This window comes from Sciurus vulgaris, assembly GCF_902686455.1.
Source record: "Sciurus vulgaris genome assembly, chromosome: 5".
Lineage (NCBI taxonomy): Eukaryota > Metazoa > Chordata > Mammalia > Rodentia > Sciuridae > Sciurus > Sciurus vulgaris.
In genome coordinates, this window is record NC_136465.1 from 35,494,561 (window position 1) to 35,515,447 (window position 20,887).

Consider the following 20,887-nt stretch of genomic DNA (forward strand, 5'->3'; position numbering starts at 1 on the left):
GAGAGTAGACTATATATTTTTCTTATTCACTATTGAATTCCTAGTTCTTAGTATTGTGCTTGGTATGTAGTTGGTGTCCAGTAAATGTTGAACTACCGTAAGTAATGATTCCTCACTCACTTGAAAGCATGTAGCCACTGTGTTCAGGCAATGCTGATATACTTTAAATCCTGTGGATGACTTAGGTCTTTTCTGGAACAGTGGCATGTTTGCATCCTCTTAAAAAACTTCACTGGCCATCTTTGTAACCCAAATGTTTACAGAATGAAAATGAGGTGTGATGCAGATTGTTTCTGGGATGAATACCATAATCAATCTGTAAGTACATTTTTACAATTTTATCATCATTTCTAGCTATAATTTTCTCCAAAGTGATTGCCTGAATAACACTACAACCACAAAGATAGTTGTCTATGTGTGATTTACCATAAAGATCAAAGCACCTGAAATTTGTATCAAATATGATTATGACATGTCCAAGTATTTTTAAGAAGAATACTTTATAAATACATGCCTAACTGGTACCTATGATAAGAATAATTCACATGCACCAACTACTCACAGTGTGCTGGACCCTGCACACTTTTAATCCTCATAAAATTCTTCTAATATAGGTAATACCATTATACCCATTTTTCAGTTGGGAAATCTAAGGCCCAGAGATAATAAATAATTTCCCCATGAATATGAAGCCAGAACAGAGACTTGAATACAGATAATCTGGTCTGTTTTTTGTCCCTTTAATTTGCACAATATGACCATTACTAATTTGTGATATTTTGGGGGATTTTCCTTTTAGATTATTTTTCTAATTTGGGGGGCAGAAAAATATTAAATAATAATTTATGAGTATTAAAGCCTCATAAAGAGAAAGGTGTTCTGCCTAAGAAAAGGAAAGATTTTATTTAAATATGGAAAGCAAGCCAAGTGATAAGAATTTCCTTGGCTTTCAGCTATAGTGAAAGGATGCGACTAAGACAGCCATCATCGTATCAATAACAAAAATCTGAGTAGCAACAGTTAACATTTATTTAGTGCTTTTATATAGTAGGCATGCACCAACTACTTTGGGTGCATTTTCTTATATGTAACAAGTGCTATTTTATGGATGACCAAGTTGCTTAACAGAAGTCACACAGTTTATAAGTGGCAAAACAGGGTCCCCAGTCCAAATATATCTGACCCCAAAGTCTGTCCTGCCTTGAGGTGGTGGTGAAGAAAAATGCCCTGAAAATGTCACATCACTGTGGCTATAATCTCAAGCATATGGAAGAATTGTGTTTGCTATTCTAGTGAAAGCCATAATCTTTTAAAGATAGTTTAATGGTGATTATGAGCGTGTAATATAGACTTCTGTTTTTACAATAGTTTTATATTAGCTTTCTGGTGTCAGTCATTGTGCACATTTATGAATTATTGCATTTAAATTGCTTGATGATCCTGATGAATAGGGTATTTTTACCCCCATTTTATAAAAGGAAATTGAGATTTAGGATAAATTTCTTAGAGTCACACAGTAGGCAACTTCAAAACCACACTGTATCATACATAACTTTCAACCAAATCAGGCTATCAGATTGCCATTTTGTAAGTAAAAAATGGTCAAATGTTGGCAATTTTTTATACTAATTTAACCATTTCCTACTCTTGATTTTTAAATACATTGAAAAGGAACATCTAATATAGTTACAGACATTAATGTCTGAGAAGAAAAATCATAACAATTTGATGATATCAGTGCCCTCATTAGTTTGAAATTATATTGTTATTAATAAGAAGGTGATGAAAAATTATGGTGTAATTCATTTTGTTCACACCTTTAATACCTGGCATTGTTTCGTTGGTTTTTAAGCAAATGATATATTTTGGAATAAGTAACTGAAAATGAGGGAGATTTCATTTCTATTAATTTGGATATTGTCAGCAAATACATTTGTTTAAAACACATAGTGAATTAAAACCTGAAAGCTTAAATGTAATGGTAGCAGTTAAATCCAACCAATAGCAGATGATCAGAAACTTTAAAATCCAATTTAAAAATATCCAAGTGATGCGTTATAATAATTGTTTCAGTTTACATTGCAAACTCGTGCAAATTGACATTTATCAAGTTTCATTGTCAATCAATCTAATGGTGAAAAGTCTGCTCACTCTATTGAGGACAAAAACAAACCTCTGTTTTGGAAAATCTTTTTTATATTATTTGTGAAGTTTTTATTATTTTTCAGACTGAATATTTCATATGCTTCTGTAGGTACTGGGATTTTCAATTTCCTGGAAAACATTTTGCACAGCTCAACTTTAAATTTGGCCCTATTAAGTGAATAGAAAAGCTCAGAAATACGCATCCTGTGGCTCTGAGGAGAGTCTTACATTTTGATGACTTATAAAAAGTCTTCTCAGTGAAGAAGAGCATGCCTGGTCTCCACTCTCCTGTGCTGAACTGTGCAGGGTTCTGATAGCTGAATCTTTTCCTCGCCCTCTCTTCTTCCTGCAGACTCTTCTGGGATCACAGAGGCACCTGCCATGCTGAGCAGTGTCCAAATGTGGGACCACCACCCTAGAACCCACATCTCTATATTGATAGTGAACTGTACCAGAGGAGGTCCATGCTCCCTGTTAGCCAGAGATCCCTGATAGGTAGAAATATGTACTTATAATTCCAAAGGTTAGGTAAAAATAGGAGTTTTATCATTACATTACATGATATTTTATAATTACCTAATAGCTAGTGATGTACAGTGTAAATTTATGTGTTTACTGCGACCCTAATTTTTCCCCTTTTTAATTTTCCTTTAGTAACTTGCAGACAGTAGTGTATAATAAAAGCAATAATCTATAGTTATGTGAAGGCCATTATGTAAAGAATATTTTTCTTCTTGAGAGATTATTATGTTAAAAGTATTATTTAGAAGAAGCTTAAGCTCCAGCAAAAACATAGAACAAAACAAAAAAAAAAATGAAAGATTTGTCCTTGTTCGTTAGGAAAATCATGTGAGTGGATTTTATCCACCAGAATGATAATGCTTCAGAATGCTTCTTTATATGCATATCATTTAGTAGAGTTTTGTTTTAGCCCTTTACTTAATTGTAAATAACCTCAGTGTACGTATACCAAATTATTTAGAATTCTCAATGAAAAGCACAATTGTTCTGTGTGTGCTTACTGTACCTTAGCTCAAATTTAGTTACACTGTTTTAGAAAAAAAATGTGAACATTCTTAAACAGTTCTTGATTTCATTTGTGCTGATTTTATCGAAATAAGAAAAAGAAAAGAAAGGGACACTGTGCTTTTGTTAACATGCAGTAAATAAGCAATTTTCTCTATAAGGGCCCCCTGCTAACATTTAGCCACTTTAAGCCCAGGGAGTCAGGTGAATAGCATTAAAATATTTGATCTTTTTAAGGATTTGCCATGATATTTATTTTGTAAAGTCCAGAAACTTTATTGAAGTCGAAACTTAAAAAAGTGACTTTAGCATTGTGATCCTGTCCCAAAATGAAAAGATATATTATATCTTATATTATACTTTATCTATATTAGGAACTGATATAAAGTGGTCACAACCCAAACTCTGGTGGTGGGTGACATGGGAGAACATTTTAGAATAGAAACCCCAGAGCTAAAATCATGATAATGTTGGCAGCCTAACACTTGAAACTATATTAGTTTCCATCTTTTAAATGTGGTCTTGTATAATTAACTAATACACTGTGCACTGTCTTTCAATATATACTCCATCCATTTTCAAAGGTCACCATTCCATATATGTTTAAAATCCAGGTATTTGTTAATATTTGAATGTTTAAATTTATTAGAAAAAGGCATCGAGAAATATTTTTCAATATAACATTTTAAGTCCTTTAAAAAAAAATCCTGGCATTTGATGTCATATAGACTCAATCCACAAGTAAGACATTTTCAGCATTTCATCAGTCTTCAGCACATATTGTATGCAAATGTCATCCTCTCTTTGAAAATACCTTTTGCATTTTAAGCAAGATCCTATTTTGACAGTTCTTTATGCTTTTTGGGGAGAGTTCTTGTGGAGAGTTAAGGAAAAAAAAAAAAAAAACCTTGAGTTTTTGCCTTGGTGTATTCATTTTAATGTGATCATTTCTCCTTCATCACAGTTAACCCCTCAATCAAATCACCTGGAAGTCCTTGTTAAAGTTCAAGGGCTTCCATCAACCCCCACTGGTGATTCCAAGCAGGAGGTTTACATGTGTTAAACCACCAGAATGTAAGTTGTTCTTCAGGATAGCCCTGGGGAGTTTTCTACTGCATTTTTGCCAATTGAATTATGATGTGAGATGGCATGAATATTGATCAAATTTCTAAACTGAATTTCCCAATTTTTAGACTGTGGTGTAAACCAACCCACAGGTTGTCATAACCAATTCAGTATGTTTTTAACAATAGTCAGTGAAGCATGGAGGTCTTTAAAACTCATTGAAATGTAGAAAGTTATCCCGCACATATGCTATCAACAAATCTCCTTTAACTCCTTCCTCCCCACATCCCAAGCTGACAACATTCAGGGAATGGGTCAGTGAGTGCATATTTGTGTTTGAGAACACACATGAGACTATGTGGCTTGCTTTTCATTTTTATAGTCTTATATGCTTGAAAATATGGAGGGATGATATTTATATACATCATGGACACAGAGTAAAGGAAAAGAGTATGGTATCTGGGTTAGTATCTCATTGTTCCAAAGTGGTGTTGGGGCCTCTAAAAAGAAAATAAGAAATCACATTTGATGTTGAGCTTTTCTTTTTCAGAGTTAGGTTATATATTTTACATTTGTTAAAGACCCCTTTGACCAGGCACAGTGGCCCACACCTGTAATCTTAATGGGAGGAGGTGCCCAAGCAGGAGAATTGCCAAATTCCAGGCCTTGGAAAAATGAGTTGTAGGTCATCTGTCAAATTAAAAAATGAAGGGCTAGGGAGATAGCTCAGTGGTAGAGCACCCCTGGGTCCTTAAAAAAAAAAAAAATTTTTTTTAAATCTTTCCAAGATTTTTTTTTTCTATTTTTATGCTTAACTTCAGCTTTTTATATTTATATAATTCTTTAATTCTTTGTAATTTATTATGGGATGAGAGGAGGGCCTTCCGCAATTCTGTGTCTGTTGTAGAGAAAGTTCCTAAAATGAAACGTGACTTTGGGTTTGCTGTGGATCATGGTTAAGGGGCTTTTCCTGTTCAAGCCCACAGTGAAACAAACCAACTCCTAAGAGTTCCTCTGGACCAGCCATTCTTTGGAGAGGGTCAAGCTGTGTTTATCTTCTGAATGTCTCCGTCCTGGTTTGTCCAAATCAGCTTGGTCTCTAGGAACTGGAAGCAGGTTTTGATTCTCCTAGCAGTCTTTCCAGTAATTCAGCATCTTGCCAATTAAGAGAGAAGCAGAAAGAGATGGGGGGAGGAGGAGGGGAGGGACGCTGGGAGAGAGGAGAGACATTGGTTCATGAGAGAGTGGTGGGGAAAATAGGATGGAAGGAGACCTTCCTTGCAGTCCATGTTTTAATAAGTTCATTAATGTTAAGATCCCTTTTTTTCTGCCACTATATAATTCTACTCCTACCTTATCTTCTGGAGTAAATAATTTATTTTCTTCTCAAAACTAAATTGAGCAGGAAAAAAGAAATAGAACAAGAAAGGAAATGTACACATAAAATTAGTACTATATTTAGAATGTAACAAAAATATGCCATAAATTTTTAAATTACATAGCACTTTAATGACATTTTCCTTATTCAGAGGGTGTCTTGCTAAAGGCCTATGCTGGCATAGAAAACAGCAGTGAAATCAGTTGGTAGTAATAATGATGAATGCATATGTTTTATTATGTTTACACCTTACCATTTGCAACATGCTTTAACCCATCCAACATGACTTATTTGCTTCTAAAAACATAAAGTCCTTTGTAGAATACAAGCAAGTAGTATTTCCCCTGCATAAGTAACAAAACTGAAGTTCAGAGACTTTAAAGAGACATGAACAAATTGTCATAGTTGCCCCCTGCACTGTCTTTCTATGATTGTGTATGTGTGTGTGTGCGCACACGCACATGTGTGTGTGAATATAATCACTGGCACAAATGGAGATAGATAGATTTGAAAAAAAGAATGGAATTGACAGGTAAATTATTAGTACTTATATATACGCTTGGCAGCTAGGGATTGCCCTCAGTGTGTTAATATAAGCTGAGGAATGTCCAACAGATAGTTTCAATCCAATTAAAGTGATCTGTTGTGACTGTATTTGACTGGAGGCAAGGGAAGAAAGATGGTTAAAATGTCCTTCCAAGATTATCCTCTTTTAGAATTCAAAACTTAAAAGAATTTCTGAAAAATGAATATAGTGTGACTTATTTTATATACTTTACAATATATATTATCAATTCATAAATCAAGCTGCTTTCTAAAAGGTTTTAAGTATCTTTAGATAAATTTCTTTAATATTTTAATTGAAATATGAGGCAACCACTTCTCACAATTTTTATTCCTGGTAGGCATATGAGGTCCTTTAATTAGTATATTCGTTCTTTTTTCTTGCTGAATATTCTCCTGAATAAGAATAAAAGCAGCAAAATTAGACAACGTATGGAAAAGGAAGTCCTGGTTTTGCTATCTTTACTAGGGAGAGTATCCAGGTCCTATATTTCTGGCTAGAATTCACAATTGGGAAAAAAATTCTTTTCCTGGCATGAATTGTATAACAGTTGTTAGTATAGCTTGTGGCCTAGCAGACACTATCAAAGGTAATTCTTCCAGTGAAATAATCCACTGTTTCCAAAGGCAAAAATTGTCTATGTCAATTTTGCAGCAATATTTATGAATGTTAAAAAATATTTTTATTTAAGATATATATTTAAATTGTTTTTATACTGTTAAAAATTGGACATATAAACAAACCACTTCCTGGGCCCAGGTGAGGCAGGAGAGGATTGTCAGGAGACGTGTGCACAGCTCATGATAACCCCTGTCATGCCGGGCTTGTTGATTTCTTCAGTGAGGCAGTGGAGTACAAGGGTGAGAGAGCATCAGCCTCAGACATCCTTTATTTTGAGACAACGGGCAAGTTATTTTACCCCTGTATCCTGACTTCCTCCATCTGAAGCTGAGATTGTAAATACCTGTCCTATGGGTTTATTTTGTGGATTAAATTTTAAAAACTCTGAAAAACATGTAGCTCAGTGTTCAGTATAACATGTTTGCATACCCAAGACACTGCAGCCATTTGGGCTGGTTTTGGTATGGGATTTGTAAATTTGCAATGACCTAAGGGAAAGGACCTTATTGGGATGCATCATAGAGATAGGGACTTCTAAACAGGCAAAAGATCAACACACTGGAGAGCTGAGATGGAGCCTATGAGAATGTTGGCTGGAGTCATGGGGGGCTTGGAGGGTTTGCTTTTGAAATAGAGTGGTCACAATATCTGTAGAGACCACAGGCAAAGCAGCCAATCATCCCCGAGAGATGTAGTCTGCCAATGACTGGTACTGATCTTTTCCCAGAAAAGCTCTGTGATATATAGGAAACCAGGGTTATGGTCAATGGAATGGGTAGAACCTCCCAGTGCTAGAACCACAGAAAAGTAGATGAAGAGTGAACAGACAAGTGAAGATTAACACAAAATGATCTGAGGTCCCAACAAGGGAGGAGTTGTAGGGTCCTTTAAAGGAAAGAACTTCCTTTGATAAAGAGGAACCATGGATGATGGTGGGCTTTCAAAGGGACAACCAGGGAGATGGGAGGTGTCTCTAAAGTCAATGAAGAGCTGCTTGCAGCCCAATGAACAAAGCTTCAAGGCCCAGGGAAGGAATGGCTTTCTTACCTAAGACACCCAGGAGTCTGCCAAAGGGGTGGGCTGCACTTGCAGGGTAGGTTAAAACACAGGGTCTCACAGGACTTCAAAATGTGATCTAATCTACCAGCAGTGATAATTCTTTAATCCACTATCACAGCTCAACTCAGCAATAAGTACCATTTAACAGAAACCTTGAAATATTATCTAAGAAAGGAGCTATCAGGAAACAGATTAAGGACAATTACCTGGAGTATTTTGTTATATGGCTAGGAACTGTGTAACTACCCCTTGTTTGTGGATTTTGCTTTTCCGTCCATTTTCTTGTTGGAGAATAGAGCCCTTAAATGAAAATGGTCTCTGTGTGTATTTTCAGACAGCAAAGATAGAAAAGCTGAAGTAGGATGTCCTACTCCATTGCCAGACTGAGAGAAAGGAAATTGGAAAAATAGAGAAAGTGGCAGCCCATTAAAGGAAAGAAAAGGAAAAGGCTGAATCCCTAGGAGACTTTGCTGAGAAGGAAGTGAATGCATGTAGAGTTAGCCCTTGAAAGATACACGAGTCCAAGGGCAAGGGATCTATTTATTCTTGATTGCTTCAATCTAGTCACCAAAATTGTACAGAAAAGATGACTAATGGAATTTAATGAGTTTCTATTTCAACAATGCCCAAATAGGCTTCTTTAACTTAGTTCATCAAGAACAAAGATATTAATTGAGAAAAACTAAAATAACATGAAAATAAACTGGAATCAAGCTGATGATGAGTGTGTGTGTATATGTGTGTGTGCAGGGTGCGGGGAGACTTCACTATATACAATGCAGCTGTGAATCTTAGAAATCCTCAAGCCCTTCTTGGTAACTAAAGGATGGGGATTATGAGTCCTCAGCCTTTGCTATTGAGCAGAGTCTCTCTCCACCTCGATTCCAAGCTGGATTGCTATCCCATGGCTTGGTATGGTCTTTAGTCATAATGCATCTTTCCAAAAGTGTTAGAGCTACAAGAGTGCCTAAAATCTTCTTGCAGTTCCTTTTTGGCAGTTTAAAGCTTTCTGTCTTATCTCATCCTTTCTGCAACAACCCCTGCTGCTGCTATTCTTTTATCTTCCATCAATCATTACCTTTTTGAATTTATAAATTTGGTTATTGCCTCAGATAGCTCTAGTGGTGGATACTTCTTTCCATGGAATAGAGGCATAATGACTTTGAAAAAAACTTTCACACTTGACATTTGATGAGCTCATTTTCTCTCAAGCAATCTCAAAGAATGAACAATGCAGCCCTCTTTGTCTAGTTTCCCCTTTGGTTTCTTAAGCTATTTCCTAGACCTTAGGTATAGGTCTGCATTGTCCTGGTGCATTGGAGGCTTGACTCATGGTCACATGGCTGTAGAGCCCCAATAGCTAGACTTTCAAGACCTTAAGCCCTCCCCTAATCACAATAATCACCCAGTGATTGATCAGAGTCCACTGTCAGTGGAGTGGCTACACTGGCATCAGTGGCCACCTTGTTAGCACTCCTTGATCTTTCCTGAATCTTAGGTGTCAATGATGCCTCCACTTTCTGCTCTTAGCACATGGTCTATGGTCTGCAGCAAGAAGCAGTGGTTTCCATGAAGCCAATTCTTAAGAAGTCTAGGTTCAAGCTAATATTTCCTTAGTATGCATGTGCAAGGTCCCCCCCACCCCAATTTTGTTGTCCTTTCAAAATATTTCTTTTTTCATGAATCCAGGGCAAAGAAGAAAATAGTCATGCATCCACAAACCACCCCTGTCCCAATAGAAAATTATTTTTCCACACTTTCAAGTCTCTCTCTCTCTCTCTCTCTCTCTCTCTCTCTCTCTCTCTCTCTCTCTCTCTCTTTCTTGTTACATTAGCCCTGAGATTCATGGCTTTTGAAATTTTCTTTTAAGGGAAGCATATTAAGAGTAAGGTAAATATCTCAGTATTCTGTAAGAATAGGTAGAACAGTAGAAAGATGCCCACTGACTTTGATAAATCATTGTCCAGTGCTACATTTAAGTTTTCTCACAAATAAAAGTACGCTTGATGCTACCATATGAGCACTTATGTGTGGAATCTTTTTTAAGAAGTCCAATATACAGAGAGAGAGAATATTGTTAGAGATAGAGGATATTGTTAGAGAGATAGAGAATATTGTTACAGGGCCTGGGGAGGCCATGAGTGAAATTCAGGTCAAAGGTGAAGAGTAATAGATATGTAGGATGAACAAGTCTACAGATCAAATGTACAATACAAGGGCTATAGTTAATAATATTGTATTATGTTCAGTATTTTTTACTAAATGAGTAGAATTTAACTGCTCTTGACACAAACACACATACACATGGGTAACTACATGATGGATATATTAATCAGCCTCATTATAGTAACCATTTGACTCTATGTATCTTGTAATATTATGTTATAAACCTAAATATTACAGTAATTTTTTCTTTTTTTGTAGATGCCCCCAGCTCTAAAATTTGTAACTCAGAGGTTGCACTTTGGAAATTGGATAACTGAGTCTTTAAGAACAGATACTTCCTTTCACAGCCCATCCTATTGATTTCTCTCCTGGTGCCTCTTCAGTCTACATGCTAGTGCCTACCAGTTCAAAGAGGAGCATGAAAGATGAAGTCAGCCTTGTCACTGGTAATTGGTGTCTTACATAGATAAATTATCTAGTTATCAGGTGTCTCTTTGCTTCATGACAACATAGCATCAAGAACATTCATTAGGAATGCTTAGAGAATGTATTTTACACTCTCAGATATTTTTTAGGATGAACTCACAAGCTCTATGAGGGACAGGTGCTGATTTCAGAAATTCATCATTCTTAGAATTATTGTAGGATTTCTATCTTTGTCTTATTCTATAAAATGATGAATTTTTGTACAATGACTGAAAGGTCTATGAAAATCCCTTTGTAGACTTTAGCACAAAGGCACTGTTATCCTTCCCTTTGAAGTTCAGAAGCTGAAGTTTTGTGGAGTCCCACTGTGTACTGGCACATAAGTCAGAGGTCACTGCCAAGCTGCCCTCAGGTTGGCTTGTGGATGATACTGATGTCCCTGAGCTACTATGAGCTTGGAGGCTGTGGCCCCATGGCTCAGACGGTTCATGATGACTTAAACATCCAAGTATATTTGCTCCGATACTGTTTCCTCATCAGAAAATAGACTGTATAGAACAGCTCGATGGAGTTTCATTTAGGCTTTCCCAACTTTTCACTAGCAACATTTTTATTTCAGCTTTAACCTACTTACTCCTTTTTTTCTTTTTTCTCATTTCAGTAAACAAATATAATGCCTTATGTTGAGGCGAGGATTTGGGAGGAGTATCAGAAAAAATCATTCTTCACATTTTAGAGGTTGTTTATAATAACTTTGCTTATGCTATAAAAATGTTAATAGCTTTTGAAGAATAAAAACCCCATAATAATTGCCCATCTATAAGCAGAGTCTTACGGTTTTAACTGCAATCTATGGTCCCGGGTGAGGAAAGAGTAACATAATACCTTCTATTTATGCATGGTTTATGAACTGATTTGCACAAGGGGCTTTGTATTTATAAAAATGCATCATACTTTGTATGCATCTTAACCATTTAATATTTGATTTGCCAAGAGGGCAACATTTTTGTTTTTAAAATGCAGCATTATGACCTTAGACTGTATGTGTGTATGTACCATTAAGTGCATCTTAAATGAGCTTTGAAAGATGGCTTTCTAAGATCAGACCCCAACTACAGGTCCTCAGGCATTTTAGTCATTCATGTTGCTCGTTTTCTACTTCTTTTGCTAACATAAGTCATAATAAGAGTAACAAAGAATTTCCTTAATGAATTGGCTGAATTTAGTGTATATAACATTGAAGAATGTTTCCAATTCTAAAATTTGGAAGGATGGTGTTTAAAGGCACTGTAGTTAGTTATCTCAACAGGTGGTAGCTGGTAATTGATAATTATATTTAAAGTATGTGCATTCATTGTGGTTGGTAGTAATATAGCATTTTTATCCACAGATCTCAAAGCATGTGTGAATAAATATGCATTATTTTCCTATTTTAAATAGCCAGAGACTCACTGAACGTTAATTAGATATAAGCAGACAGAGAAATTTCATGTCCCCTGCTTGCTTGGAGCTACTAAAAAAATTCTTCCCAGAAACTGGGATAAAGAACACAATGTACCTGATCTTTAAATAACTACTTTTCAGGGGCATGGTTCCAGCTTCAAGTGAAGTCCTGCAGAGCATAAAGTGCCCCTGCACACATCCTCCCCAAGAGCCTCACACCTAGGCCCGCAAAGCATTCTAACAATTCCAGGTCAGAAGAGGCCTCAGGGATGGTTTTCCTGAATCCTTGTCTGCTACCTCTTTCTATTCAGCAGGTGAACCAAGAATAGGGAGGTGACATTTCCTTCACTCTTCATAGGACTTCCTGCCAAACCCTGATGCACATCTTTTAGGAAAGAATTTACTGACTACCCACTATCTGGCAAGTTCTTTTCTAAGTATTTCAGAAGAGCCGTGACCAAAACAGACAGTCACTGCCATAATGGAGCTGGCATTCCTAGGAGGTGAAAGGTGACCCTTGCTGTGCTTCCTCCTACTCATATCTGGAACTGGCCCATCTCACCCATCCTGTACAAACAAGGGTATCACACCTTTTTTGACCCCCATCCAGTGTGTCTCCGTCAGACCAGGAAATATTTCTGAAGTTTGTTTCTTGTCTTTTGTATTATTTTAATTTTTAAAAGTTGTGTTATGAGAACAATTGCTATGTTAAATGTGGTTTCTCCTACATATCTGCCCCTGCTACTTCCTGTTCTCCCTTAATCATAGCACATGCAGAGGCCCTCAAAGGAGTGGGTGCAGTCCAGCCTTATGATGACCCTGACCATGGAAGGCCTTTCCTGGACCAGACCTGAGGGTCTCTAATATGCAGTGACTCCCCAGGCCAGACCCAAGGCTATTTTATGCCTTAGGAAGAAAAACATTGGCTAACAAGCATTCTTTGGGTGGTAGAGGCTCTGAAGAGCTTCCATTTTTTTCTTACTCCTGCTCTTCTTTCCAGAAGATTTTAAATGTTTTTCCACTTTCAATTCACCAACTCCTATCCTCATCTTTGTTCTTCTCAGTATTGGTTTCTGCTCACCAAATGTATAAATATCTGGTCTGTTGTCCAGAATGCCTAACTCACTCTGACAAAGTTTTTATAGGACCAAAAGGCATTGATCTTTGGGCTGGAGATAGGTCAGATTTGCTTTGATCTCTGAGACAACCAAGGACTGTGAGAGGAAAGTATGGGGTAGTTATCTTTGAATCTTCGACCTCCTTCAGCATTCATAAGTGTCTATTTTAAAATTTGGATCAGCTCCACGTTATGGTACGTTTTTGCTTGAGTACATTAAACTCTGTACCTCCGTGTCCATTTGCTCAGTTTTATATTTCATGGGCAGCTGCTTATAACCTTAAAATGTGGAAAGAACCCTGGCAAACCATAGCAGGAGGTTGTGGACAAAGGTTGATGCCCAGGGCAGGAATGTTCCTGCCTCTTGCTCCATGAGGACCTCTCAGCTGTTTCAGGAGTGGCTTTTCTCCTAGAATAGCAATGACATGCAACGGATGGTTGCCAACGACCTTGTGCTCTCCGTACCAGGACTGGCTCTGCAACAGCTGGTCTGCTTGCACATCACCGGAGTTCTGAACCGCCAATGCGCAGGTTTGCACAGCAGCAGACTCCTGAAGAGTTACTGAGTGATATGCACACTCTTCCAACCATTCCTAAAGATCTGGATATAGGAAGGAGAGAAAATAATAGCTGGAAAGCACCTTAGATTAAATTGGCCAGAGTCCTGCCTGGTTTGCATATTTTTTGTATGTGCCTATGATATGTATTTAAAATCATTTGCCTAAACTTTCCACTAACAAAGGATACAGTTAAATACTAGCAAATTCAGGATTCTTGTTCCTTACACTACAGTTATATCCAGGTGTTTGGGTTTTTCTTATTTCGAGGTCTTTGGAGAAATTAATAGTTGGTCGATTGTGGATAAATATCCATTCAGGGAGCTGGCTTTGGATGCCCCCTGCTCTTCTGACTGAAAGGGCTTAGAATTTCACTTTTATTTGTATGGTATCTCTCCCTTATTCCCCGGACTCAGTGTTGATCCTGCAAAGAGTATCCTTTGTAGACTGCGTACTTATTATGTATACCGAGGAAACTATTGGCTGTTCAGTTGTTAAAGACACTATAATATCTAGTCTCAGAAGTGCACAGGAGAAGGTTCTTCAGGGGAGGAGTGCCTCCAGATGCCCCTTAGCATCTCCTCCACGTAAGTTACAAGCACCTGGAACCAGTGCCCCAGATCCTGAGGTATCCACACTGTTAGGGCTTTACAGAACAGGAACAGGAGGGCCCCAGGTAGTGAAGGAAATTCCCTAATGCCTCTCACTAGTTTTTCACCAGGAGAAAATGTGAGCACTGGGAGGAAGCCCCACATACCATCCTATCGTGGCATTGTTCTGCACATGGTGGGCTCCTGGTATCACCAAATGACACTCCCTGTGTGTTCTGGGAAGCTGACCACCACGTATGTTACAATTTCAGTGGGAAAAGCACACTCCAGATTCCTACACAACTGCCTCAAAAACAAACTTCTGAAATACAACCTGTTCATAAGTTGTGGACCGCCTGTATTTAATACATTTTTGGCAGTCTGATACACTTTCAAAATTTTATGCTTCTTATGGAAAAGGACATTCTGGAAACTGTTTAAAATTCACCAAAGTTTGGATTCTTTCTCTAGCATATATTTCATTTATTCTTTGGCTGTATATCTGACATGTAATTAGGTCACGGATACAGTTTATTTCCAAGCAGATATTCCATGCTACAATCTTCCTAACTTAGCAAGATGGTTTTGGGTAACACTGTACCGGAGGACAATATCCCAGGTGACAAGGTATTGCCAGTTTTTTTCCATTGAGCAAACAAAGAATTGTTGGATAGGGACCGTCCTCTTCCCTTCAGGAGAAGCTGTAGGTATGTGGTATCTGGTAGAAATCCCTGGTTCTCTTGGATGTAGGCATAGGCTTTTGCTCCAACTATCTGGGATTTTTTTTTTTTTTATCTTGGTTAAGTCCCTCTTCACACACAGTTCAGCTTTCCCAGCTTTCCAGGTCTCTGATTTTTGTTATCACTGTTTCCCTTTCAATATAGAGAATTGGTTCCTTTATGAATTTGAATAGCCAAAGCAGCAGAGCTGGATTAGGGCTTTGGGTTCTCTGACAAATGCAGGAACTTCCAAGTTCAGTGAAAGCCTGCCTTCTTCACAGCACCTGTCAGTTCTTTCTGCATTAAAAACCCTTGGACTTCCTGATTCAATCTCTCTAACCTCCAGCATAAGAGACAAGAATATAGACTTACTATCTACAAATGTTTGTCCAACCAGAGCAAGTAACTCACTTTTTATTAGGAGTAACCTTGCAGAGCATAGTTCTCTCTGTACCCACAGTGCTGCCTCGCTGCTGGAAATTATTTGCATGGAAGGTAAATTTGGCAAGAACATCCATTCATTCTTTCCACCAACAGGCCTACCATGTGCCAAACACTCTGTTAAATCCTGGAATTAGGAATATAAATAGAATGCAGCCTTTATTCTGAGGGAAGTGTGAGACAGGCCTGGAGACTATAATACAGCCTCTTAAGTGTTCTGATAGAAATATGCAGTGTTGGGAAACCTGAATAGAAGTCCTCAGCAGGAAGATGGAAAGGGTAAGACTTGCTGGAGGAGGGGACACCAGCTTGGGCTGTGTCTTAAAACATGCATAGAAAACAGGCCCATGAAGGGCATTCTAGACCAAGAGGTAGGTCACTGTGTGCAAAGCAGAGAATCAATCAGGGTGCTGGCATGGAAGGCAACAAACACATTTTTTTTTTTTTTTTGCTTATTTACAAAACTTCTTCTTAATACCCCCATCCACCATCTTGTGACCTCACTGGGTCTCAGTGGCCTCATTTTCCAAGTACCCCTGGGGGCAACTACCATACATGCTGGTACACCAGACACCTGTGTATGTTATAGCTCTAAAATTCCTCTGGAGCATAGTAATGATTCTAGATTGAATGCAGATGGGCATTTGTAGGAAAAGTATTAATAAGTTAAAAATGTTCTCAATGTCTGTGATCTTAAGGATCTCAAAATGTATGTCATTAAGATGGCCTTTACATGGCCATGACCTTATGGACCTTACATTACAGAAAAAAATCTACCTTCCTAGGAGGGGTTCTTCAGGATGACTGTAAAGTGCAAATGGCTAATGTTAATGGAAAGAGATGTATGTACTCTTGTGCGCACAATTCTCAATGCGAAGCATTCTGTAGTTTCTGGAGAATAAAAGAACTGGCCATAGTGTGCATCTGTGTTTGGGGGAAGAATAGCACAAGTCAAACAGTAACCCAAAGTGAGAAGGTGGTTGCCCTGAAACAATCACCACCACTACCACTACCACTACCACTACCACTACACACACGCACACACACACACACACACACACACACACACACACACATGTACACATACATGCATGCAGGCGCACGTGTGTGTTTGGATTTCAAACATGCTAAACATCTCTTGGGGCAAGTGTCTTAAATCTAGTCAGGTACAGAAGCCCTAGTACTAGGAGGGAGAATGAAGATTTGTGTCTCTGTGCTTTCATTCATTCATTCAGCACAAGTTTATTGAGTTCGTACTGTGTGGTGAGACAGAGGAAAACAAAATTAGCTTGGATCTTGTTTTAGTCATTTTTTTTTGCTGCTATGACTAAAGGATCTGACCAGCACAATTGTAGAGGAGGAAAAGTTTATTTGAGGGCTCATGGTTTTGGAGGTTTCAGTCCATAGAAGGTTGGCTCCATTCCTTGGTGCTCAAGGTAAGTCTGAACATCATAGCAGGAGAATATGGTGCAGCTCATATCATATTCAGAAAGCAGAGAGAGACTCCACTTGCCAGATACAAATATATACCCCAAAGCCATGCCCCAATTCCCACCTCCTCCAGCCACATCCTACCACTTTGTTACTGCTCAGTTAATCCCTGTCAGGGGATTAATTCACTGATTGGGTTAAGGCTATAACCCAATTAGATCTTCTCCAAAACTTCTTGCAGTGTCTCACTCACACATGAGCTTTTGGGGGACACCTCACATCCAAACCTTCACAGATTCTGTCCTTATTAAGTTTGCAGTTTTGTGGGGAAATGAGATACTAAATAAGTGATTGCAAATGTCATGAATATTTCAAAAGGGGGAGGTAAAGAGTAATGTAGGAAATGGTAATATGGGACCTTAATTTGGTCTTGGAATTCAAAGATCTCAGTTACTGGTACATGGCAATGCATGAGGAGTGAAGAAGGAAATGGGTAATAAGAAATGTATTCTAGGAAAAGAGAGATAACAGGGCCCTGCCACAAGGCAGGGGAGAAGGTGACAAGGGCTAATTCATGGGCTGTTTCACATAAAGAACCAGTTAGGAAATAATTCCTGAGTGCCCACTATGTGCAAGTGCTGCTCTAGGCATGGAGGATGGAGCAGTAAACACAACAGTCTTAGAAATTCCCTGGTCTTGAAGCTTACTTTTTAGGGAAACTTTTCAAGAGAAAAAATAAGCACTGAAATATCCAAGCAAATAACATACTCAAATTTATATTCCTTGACTCATGGTACTAATATGCCTGAGAGAGGTTGTTTGTAGAGAAGAAAGAAATGATAACAGAATTCCTTTTTAAGTTAAGTTTTTAGTCAACTCATTAGTTATATATTATTTTCTCCAAGAACAAAAAATTATTGAGATTTCATACTTTTACTTAAAGATACCAAACAAGTGGAACATAATTATCTAAAGCTTTGTGTTTTATATTGACTTAAGACATCATATTTCTTAAGTAAATACTTCTGGAATAACATATTTATGGAATGCTTCTTGATGGGTAACTTCCTGCAAATCTGCTCACAGTTACTCTCATTACTCCTAAATTCGTGTGGTTGATAAGAAATGACAAACTATAATGTTTGGTTAAATAGACCATCTGCCTATTCATGTTATGGACATTAATTCTCATAAATGGCCACTTTGGTTATGTAAAATGCCTGATTTCCTTTCATGATATGTTCATCCATAGGCAATCACTTTTCTTTTCTTTCATGTGATTTTATAATGGAGAATGCAAACTTGTTTTTCTCAGTGTAGATTTTAAATTATTTAATGAGAAATTTATATGTAAAATGTTTATATGCTAAATAATTTATATGTGAAGATGTTTTAACAAGGTCATTTTGGTATGTGAAGTAAGAAATATTTTTTTGATGAAGTAAAACATAGGGTCTAGAAGAATTTGAATTTGTAAAAGACAATCATAGGCATCGAAACATGAAATAGTAATTAATTTTAATAGTCTTAAAGCAAGTGATGGCAGTACACGCTGACCTTGCTGTCTATTCTGTAGATAGAATTAAACTTCATGGATCTTGCAGCATTGTATAGCTAAAACTCATTCAGAATTTAGGATTTTTGTATTTTAGAAAAGTAATATGGTGGATTTATCATCAATCATATAACAGAATTAACAGTCTGAGGCTGTATCTGGCAATTAACCATGTTAGTATTTCTTCCACAAAACTCATGAATTTTCAGATTTAAGAAGATAAATAAAACATGTGAGTCATACAGGTTAAGTTTTGTCACCAGTAGGTATTCATTTTGCTTTCATAGCTTTCTGCTTTCTAGGTTATATGCTACAGATAAGAGATTGTGGACCTGTAACAGAATCCCAAAGGAATTTTGGAAAATTTTCAAGTCTGGCTTGTGGCATTCAGACCAAGAAATGATGAATATGTCTGGAAATACTAGTCACCACAGCAGAACACATGAGTGTCTTTTGTTCTATACCATATGACTATAGGTGACTTGGTTTGTGGTGTTGCTTTTAAATAAGGTGTGGAAATGAATGAATGGGTAAATGCAAGTAGGGGGGAAGCAATAGTCACATCGTCTCAAATGCAAACAACTCCTTTACCTTCTTAAGCAGCTTTACTCACAGAGTGGGAGTCTGAGAGCAGAGGAACGCAGATCTTCCCCAGCCAGAAAAATGCTTTCCCGAAGTTTCCCAACTGCTGAGGAACAGAGGAAGAATCTTCAGAAGAAAGATGGGTCAAGCTCATCCCTTCTTCAAGGCCTTTGTAGTTGTTCTTTTCTCTAGCCAGAAAGTTTTCCCCATTTTCTCCTCTCATGTCATCCTCAGAGGGGCCTTTCCTAACCTCCCAGCCATTCACCCCTCTCCTGGCTTCATTTCCTCATCACTCTTGAAATTCTTGTATGTGTTCACTCTGTGTTGATCTGACTCCCTCACCAGCATGTACACTCCATTAGGACAGGAACTTTTTGTTCTCTGCAGACTTTTTTAGGACCTAGGATAGTGACAGGCAGACGGCACTCAGTAAGTGTGTTTTAAACGAATATATGAATGAATGTTTCCATTATTGTTTATGGATAATGAAGCTTAGACTGTGTCTAAGGACTGAATCATCTTTTTATTAGTAACTTTATTATAAACTTAGGTAAAGTTGGTGATAATATTGTGAAAATTATTAAAAGTTCTATAAAAATGCACACAGAAGTAATCTTTCTCCCCCTCTTTTATATTCACTTACTGACTCTAGTGATTCCTACTAACATCTGAGTCTTTCTCTATCAGAAACAAACAAGAAGATAGGGGCAGAGAATTGAACTCAGGGATGCTTAACCACAAAGTCACATCCCCAGCACCTTTTATAATTTATTTGGAAACACGGTCTAACTGAGTTGCTTAGGGCCTTGCTAAGTTACTGAGGCTGGCTTTGAACTTGCAATCCACTTTCCTCAGACTCCCAAGCCACTAGATTACAGGCATGTACCACTCCAGCCAGCTGAGATCATAATTTTTTAATGGTTCTTTCTTCTAGTTTAATGTGCTCTCTCTCTCTTTCTCTCTCTCTCTCTATATATGTTATATATATATATATATACACATATATTATATGTACGTATAATATGTATATTTGTATGTATATACATAGGTCTTTATATATATTGTATATGTGTGTACATATCTATCTGAGAATATTCTGATATTTACACATTTAAATTACACATTAATGTTACACATTTAAATGTGCAGTTAAAATTTTTTGTTATAATTCCATATAATATCACAACTACTGCTCCATTCAATGTTCAATTTATTGAATTCTTTCCATTATTAGTAAATTATATTTTGTTTCTGAAAATTGGCAAAATAATTACCACAGTACTGTTTTAACATTTAGTATGTTGCAAAAACTTTGACATTGGCATACAAATAAGTGTCTTCCTGAGGGTTAAGTCTATCTTGCAGGAAAAAAAAAAATTTTCTTTTATGGAATTTTCTCTTTGAAAGGGATCTAATTGAAAATTAGATTGACTATATACATGTATGATTGCAGGACCGTGTGACTCTGCGTCGGATACAGCTCAAGGAATGAGAAGTTGTGCTCCATTTGTGTACAATGTGCCAAAATGCATTCTGCTGTCATGTATAACTAATTAGGACAAATCAAAAAAGAAAAGAAGAAAATGGACTCTAAATAAAAAAGAAAAAGAAAAGAAAATTAGATTGAAAAATGTTCAAGTCAAATACACGACAGAAAAGGAAAAAAAGAGCATTGCTGACAATTCATATGAAATAAGGAGGGGGGACAATAATATCTAATGTTTGTTGCTTATAGTAATTTTATATCAAATAATCATGAAAAGACTTTAGTGGGGGAAAAAAAATCATTATACCTAGCTGATTTAAACAAAACCCAAAATGGATGAATAGTTTGTTATTTTCAAAACAGGAAAATTAGGTAATTAATTTCAGATCACTTGACACATTTTGGCTTTCTAAAATTAAACGTCTCAGAGAAATAGATTCAGGAAGAAATTTCACCAAACAACATTAATTAAAATGATCAGAAAAGGCAATACCATAATAACAGTTGTAGATTAA

General features: G+C 37.2%; 1 protein-coding gene across 10 annotated transcripts in view; it reads left to right on the plus strand.

The window, feature by feature from the left end:
• TENM3 (teneurin transmembrane protein 3) overlaps positions 1-20,887 on the plus strand; it is a 1,088,270-nt gene that overhangs the window by 557,352 nt on the left and 510,031 nt on the right. Inside the window, exon 1 of one of the 10 annotated variants that reach the window (XM_079141838.1) lies at positions 15,002-15,597. The exons of the other annotated variants lie outside the window; for them this stretch is intronic. The gene's annotated coding sequence lies outside the window, so the exon portion shown is untranslated. Of the gene's footprint in view, positions 1-15,001; positions 15,598-20,887 lie in introns of those variants that run through there. 10 annotated transcript variants of the gene reach the window in all.